Source organism: Delphinus delphis, chromosome 6 (genome assembly GCF_949987515.2).
Source record: "Delphinus delphis chromosome 6, mDelDel1.2, whole genome shotgun sequence".
Classification (NCBI taxonomy): domain Eukaryota; kingdom Metazoa; phylum Chordata; class Mammalia; order Artiodactyla; family Delphinidae; genus Delphinus; species Delphinus delphis.
In genome coordinates, this window is record NC_082688.1 from 81,931,865 (window position 1) to 81,938,034 (window position 6,170).

General features: G+C 43.5%; 1 protein-coding gene across 1 annotated transcript in view; it reads right to left on the bottom strand.

Annotated features, from left to right (window-relative positions):
* FRMD3 (FERM domain containing 3) overlaps positions 1–5,932 on the bottom strand; it is a 375,309-nt gene extending 369,377 nt beyond the window's left edge. Inside the window, exons 1-2 of the mRNA XM_060014937.1 lie at positions 5,846–5,932; positions 3,786–3,917 (exon numbers count right to left, since the gene is read on the bottom strand). The gene's annotated coding sequence lies outside the window, so the exon portion shown is untranslated. The remainder of the gene's footprint in view (positions 1–3,785; positions 3,918–5,845) is intronic.
* Positions 5,933–6,170: the final 238 nt, after the last annotated feature.

Below are 6,170 nucleotides of genomic sequence, written 5' to 3' on the forward strand. Positions count from 1 at the left end.
AAGATGATAAATTTTACATACGTGTTTTACCAGGATTGAATTTTTTTTTTTTAAAAGAGCAAAATTAGGGAATTCCCTGGCAGTCCAGTGGTTAAGACACGGGGCTTTCACTGCCGTGGGCCCAGGTTCAATCTCTGGTCAGGGAACTAAGATCCCACAAGCTGCGAGACGCAGCTAAATAAATAAAAACAAAAAAATAAATTAATAAAAAGAGCAAAATTATTCCATTATAGATTCTGTCTGTAGTAGCCAGCCTCGAAGAAGGCCTCCAAAAATCCCAACCTCCTGATGTTCACACCTGTGTAGTCTCCTCCCACATTGTTCCAGAAGTGATCGTGTGTCACTTCCACAACTAGGTTATAAAAGGTTGTGGCTTTCATTTCTCTCTGTCCCTTGCTGTCTCTCCCTCTCTCTCATCACTCATTCTGAAGGAAACCAGCTACCATGTTATGAAGACCCTCAGGCAGCCTTCAGAGAGGCAGACACAGCAAAGAACTGTGGTCTCCAGTCAACATCAGGTGATGACCTGAATCCTGCAAATAACCTGGTCTTCAGAAACTGTAAGATGATAAATACTTGTTTTAGAGCTGCTAAGTTTTGGGGTAATTTGTAATGCAGCAATAAAATAATACCCTATGGGATGATCATTGATATTCATAATGATGACCCAGAGCACTGAAATATCCTGACATGTTTTCTGAATCGTCAATAAGAAGCTGCAATTGCAGAAGGTCTCCTGATACCGTTGAAGGCTTAGTTATATTCAAATTTCCTGGTGACACTAATCATGACCCTCCGTCAGCAAGGAAGTTTGATTAAGCTGAAACCCATATTTCCCTGCCCCTTCAGGGTAACTAAGAATTTATTGCAGAGAAGAACCAAGAAAGAGTAAGAGAGAGGAGACAAATAACGAGCAACTCAGCAATTTTCATTCATTTAAAAGAATGCTGTAAAGAAAACTTAGAAAATGTATACCACAGGAGCAAAAGTTTTGAAAGACTGGCATACTTTGAATTAACCCAAGAAAACTCAACGAACTTTTCTTCAAGACGATAAAGAAAAGAAGAAGCTATCTTTACCAGAGTTACGCAGCATAATAGTATCTACCATTCAAAGAGAATTTGGAGGAGAAACTTAGTTGCCTGGAGAATTTATACTTGTAAAAACTATCGTCATTACTGTATTGATTAAAAGGTAAGAGAAAATGTATCTGGAGTGTGTTTAAATGAAAGAAAGAAAGGGAGGGAGGGAGGGAGGAAGGAAGGAGGAAAGATGGAAGGAAGGAAGGGAGGGAGGGAAAGAAAATAGGTAATGTATGTCATCAAAGTGTTGTCTGAATCAACTGGCCACTGATAGAGAAGATAGAAGAGATAGAGACATGATAAAAAGTAGGCAAAAGTGTATTTTTGTTCTGTTTTAAGTGGATTTAATTTAACTAAAAGGAGTATTCACAACCTAACGCCAATAAAGGAGTATTCTACAACATCACTGGTGTCAGTGATAGTTACCATCAGGTGCAACGTCAGCAGAAACACTAGCAACCAGTTAAGAAGTAAACCAAGCTGGAGGAGATGAAAGTCAAGGTCAATTTAGATTCTTAGCATATCAGGCATTACTCATTCCTGCTTCACCAGCTCACTTTCCTGAGCCCCTCACTGCTGCTGGGACTTGTAAATTAGGTAGGAAAGATCCCAACTGTGTGTGTGCATGATATATCACACATATAGAAGTATGTAAAATGCATATGTACAGTTTAAGGTAAAATAATACAATAAACACTTGTGCATCTGTATTAGTCAGGGTTCTCCAGAAAAACAGAACCAATAGGAAATATATAGATATATAGAAGATTTATTATGAGGAGTCTGTGGTCTGCTACCATGATCTACTTTCGGCAAGCTGGAGGCCCAGGAAAGCCAGTGGCATAGTTCTAGTCCAAGCCCAAAGACCTGAGAACCAAGAGCCCAATGTCCAAGCGTAAAAGAAGACAGATGTCCCAGCTCAACAGAGACAGCAAATTCACCCTTCCTCTGCCATTTTGTTATATTCAGGCCCTCAGTGTACTGGATGATGCCCACCCGCATTTGTGAGGGCCATATGTTTTACTCAGTCTATCAATTAAAATGCTAACCTCTTCTAGAAACACCCCACAGAAACACCCATAATGTTTTACAAGCTACCTGGGCACCTCTTAGCCCAGTCAAGTTGACACGTAAAATTAACCATCACACTGTCCAATATATAGGTTAAAAATAGAATATTGCCAGTTTACCAGAAGACGTTTTGTGCCTCTTCCGACACACATCATCTTGAATTTTTGGTTAATCGTTCTCTTGCTTTTCTGCATAGTTTTATTATACATGTATATATCCTTAGACTATAAACATATTGCTTAATTTTCTTGTTTTTAAACAAGAAATGGGAATTACATAGATTTAATTCTTCTAATCAGCATTATGGTTTTGATATGCCTTTGTATCAATAGCTGTAATTCATTCATACTATTGGCTATACCGTGTTTCATCGTTTGAATATGCAATGATTTATTAAGCCATCTCATCGCTGATGGATATTCAGGATGTTTCCAGTTTGGAGCTATTATGAACACAACTTCCTGTACATTTATGTACATATGTCCAGTGTTAACCTAGGAATAAAATTGCAGAACTGTAGGGTATATGCCTATTCAGTTTTATTCTATCATGCCAAACTGCCTTTCAAGAAAGGTGACACCAGTTTACATTTCTCCCAGCAAAGAATGAGTATTCTTATTCCTAATATCCCATATATACATCTTCAGAGTATAAGTTTTGTATTTCTTTTATTAATTTTTTCCTAATTATTTTGTTCTTTTCGATGCTGCTGTAAATGGGATTTTTCTTCTTAATTTCCCTTTCAGATTGTTCACTGCTGGCGTATAGAAATACAATTGCTTTTTGTATGTTGATCATGTAGCCTGAAACCTTTCTGGACTCATTTATCAGCTCTAATAGGGTCATCATAGATGTCTCAGAATTTTCTGTATACAACATCATATAATCTGGAAGTATAGTTTTACTTATTCCTTTCTAATCTGGATGCCTTTATTTCTTTTTCTTATCTAATTGCCCTGGCTAGAATCTCCAGTAGAATGCTGAATGGAAGTGATGAGAACAGACATGCTTGCTTGTTCCTGATCATAGGGGAAACGTTCAGTCTTTCACCATTAAGTAGAACATTTGCCGTGGGGTCCACAGATGCTCTTTATCAGGTTGAGGATTTTGTATTCCTAGTTTGTTGAGTATTTTATCATGAAGAGATGTTGAATTTTGTCAAATGCTTTTTCTGCATCTACTGAGGTAGCAAAAATCATTTTACCTTTGTACAAACTTTGTTCTGGGCCCTTTGAGTGACCCTTTTTAGTTATGAAGATGTGAAGCAAGTTCACAACCATTACTTCCAGGAGAATGTAAAATAGGCTACTTTGGGGCTTGATTAAGACCTGGGATTTGGTCTGTGGAGCTCTTCCATGCATCTATTTGAATTCTCAAAATTAAACCAAGATCAAGGACCCATCTGGAAGGGAAGAGGTGCTGATGTAACCTCTTCTTAATGAGACTTGTCAGATGTGAGACCACTGTTATGGGAATATCTGCCCTGCCCAGCCATCCTGGTAGATGCTTTGCTTCCCAGGGAAGTGCTTGTGTGCATTAAGGTGCTCCCCCCTGCACCTCATGTAACCCCTGTAGAAGGAGCAGCTGCATACAGGAGGCTTTCTACAGCCACTATTACCAGATAAGACTTACAGTGCAGGATGTCCGTGGTCTGGGGGTGATCTGGACTCAGGTCACTATAGTAACACACGCAGAAAGCAGTACCTCGCTGAGGGTCTCTTCAGGCTTCCAGGGTACCATGTGCCTCAGTTAGTACAGCAGTTCCTGCAGTAGACAGATAGGACCTAATATCAGATTGCCCAACAGCTGAGAAGCCCTGAGACAACCAGGGCCAGCAGGTGGCACTCTCAGTAGTCAAAAATGTGAAACTCAGCTCTTAGGGTCACTTCTGAGTTCTGCTGTCCTGGAAGCAAGCACAGGAGGATTTGTTCACTGACTCTTGAGAAAAAAAGTGCTGGATAGCTTTCCTTTGACCCATCAGATACACCCTCCAACCTTCTCTTCCCTCCTCTGTGTCCAGGAGATTGGCATGCACTGGCGGACTCAACAGACTCTCTAGCTCTCTGTCTTCCAGTTGGGACTGGCCAGTGGGGTTTGATCACTAGCAGGAGATCAAAGGGCAAGAGAAGGGGAGGGGAGGTCATTTATGCTCCTGATTCCCTCCCTGTTGGGTCAATAAGGGGTGTCTTATCTATCTCTCTTGCTAAGGCCACATTTCCTATCAGACATCTCTATCCAAACAGTGCTCACATGCTCTCTCTCCCCTCCCACCCTAGCCCAATGAAGGCTCCCTTCCACTGCCCCTCACACCTCCCCTCACTTACTAAGACTAGGACCCTGTGTTGCTTTAACTGACCCCACCTGCATCTCTGTAAATAGCCCCTTTACTGAACCCTTTTCAAATAACCTAACTTGAGTGTTCTGTTTCTTGCCACCACTATGACTAGTACAGAAAATATGACATCCTTGGACATATCTTGGGAGGGACATCTGGGGAGAAGAAACAGAATTTCTGCTAACCATTCTGCATTTGAATTTTGAAAGAAATGTGAACTCTAGGTTTTTAAAATTTTTTTTTACCCGAACTGGTAAAGCAGAGCACAGGTTACAGCAAGGCTTATATATCTATCCCCCTACCTGCCTGCAAGCACCTGGAGGGTAACAGTATTCACCTTTGGAGTCCTGCGGATGGTAGATGTTCAAGAAATGTTCATCAAGCACAACTGAACTGTAAGACCTTAGGCGTCACCTCTCTCTCCAGGTCTGTTCCTTCATCTGTATAACCTCTATCCAGGAACACTGAAATTTCACCCACTTGAGCTACATAAGAAAAACAGTTGGGCTTCCCTAGTGGCGCAATGGTTGAGAGTCCACCTGCTGATGCAGGGGACACGGGTTCGTGCCCCGGTCCGGGAAGATCCCACATGCCGCGGAGCAACTAAGCCGGTGAGCCATGGCCGCTGAGTCTGCGCGTCCAGGGCCTGTGCTCCGCAACAGGAGAGGCCACAACAGTGAGAGGCTCGCGTACCGGGAAAAAAAAAGTCGGTGCAGGGGTAATTGAAATATTCTTTAGATAAATGCTTTTATGTCAGCTTTATTGTTTTCAAGAACACAGAGTAATATGATCTTGGATAACGAAGGAGGTTGGGCAGAATGTCATTGGAAGTACTTTTAATCAAGTATTTTAAATGGTACATAATTAACAGTTTTAAAGCAAAATGGCCCTTCAAAGGGTGCTTCTTCCCCTTAAGTAATTTACCTGAGAACAGGAACCAGATTAAATAGCAGAGCCATGACATGTGCCACTATGGACCTGTCTATATTTGACACCAAAAGAAATCTGCCTTGTATTGTATTATTGTGACAAAATGCCAGGTTACAAAACACCGTGTACAGCATGATCCCAACTTCATAAAATATTCATACCCATTTATCTATGCGGGATGGCAGATCATTTTGGGAACGGACGCTTGTTGCCTGCAGGTGCGGCAAAGTGTGAATTCATTTTCTGCTTTTTCTTTTTACAACATTTAAAAAACAAATAAATGCTCTTTCCATTAGTGAAGGAGGAGCCCGAGGGTCCGGCCTGCAAGGGCGAGGCTCCCCTGCAGCGGAGAGGGGCTACGAGAGGAGGACCGCAGGTGCAGGGACTCGGGACCGGCTCCCTCCTGCCTGCGGGAGGCTCCACTTACCCCACGAGGGAAACGGGCGCGGAGGGCGCAGCGAGAACTGGGTGGAATTGGGGGGAAAGGGAAGCGGTGGGCCGCCGGGTGCGCGCGTCTCGCCGGGCGCGCGGGTCTCGCCCGGCGCTGTGGGGGCGGGGCGGCTGGGGCGGAGCGCATGGGGGCGGAGTCTTGGCGTGGGACGGGTCTCGTCGGGGAAGGGGCGCGAGAGGGAGGGGAAGGTGTGTCGGCGTGGGTGGCGGGTAGCTGGGGACCGGATGAGGGGTGGGGCACTGTTGGGGCGGGGTCTTGGTGGGGGCTTTGGGGTGGGGTCCGCCTGGGCTGGGCTGGGTCG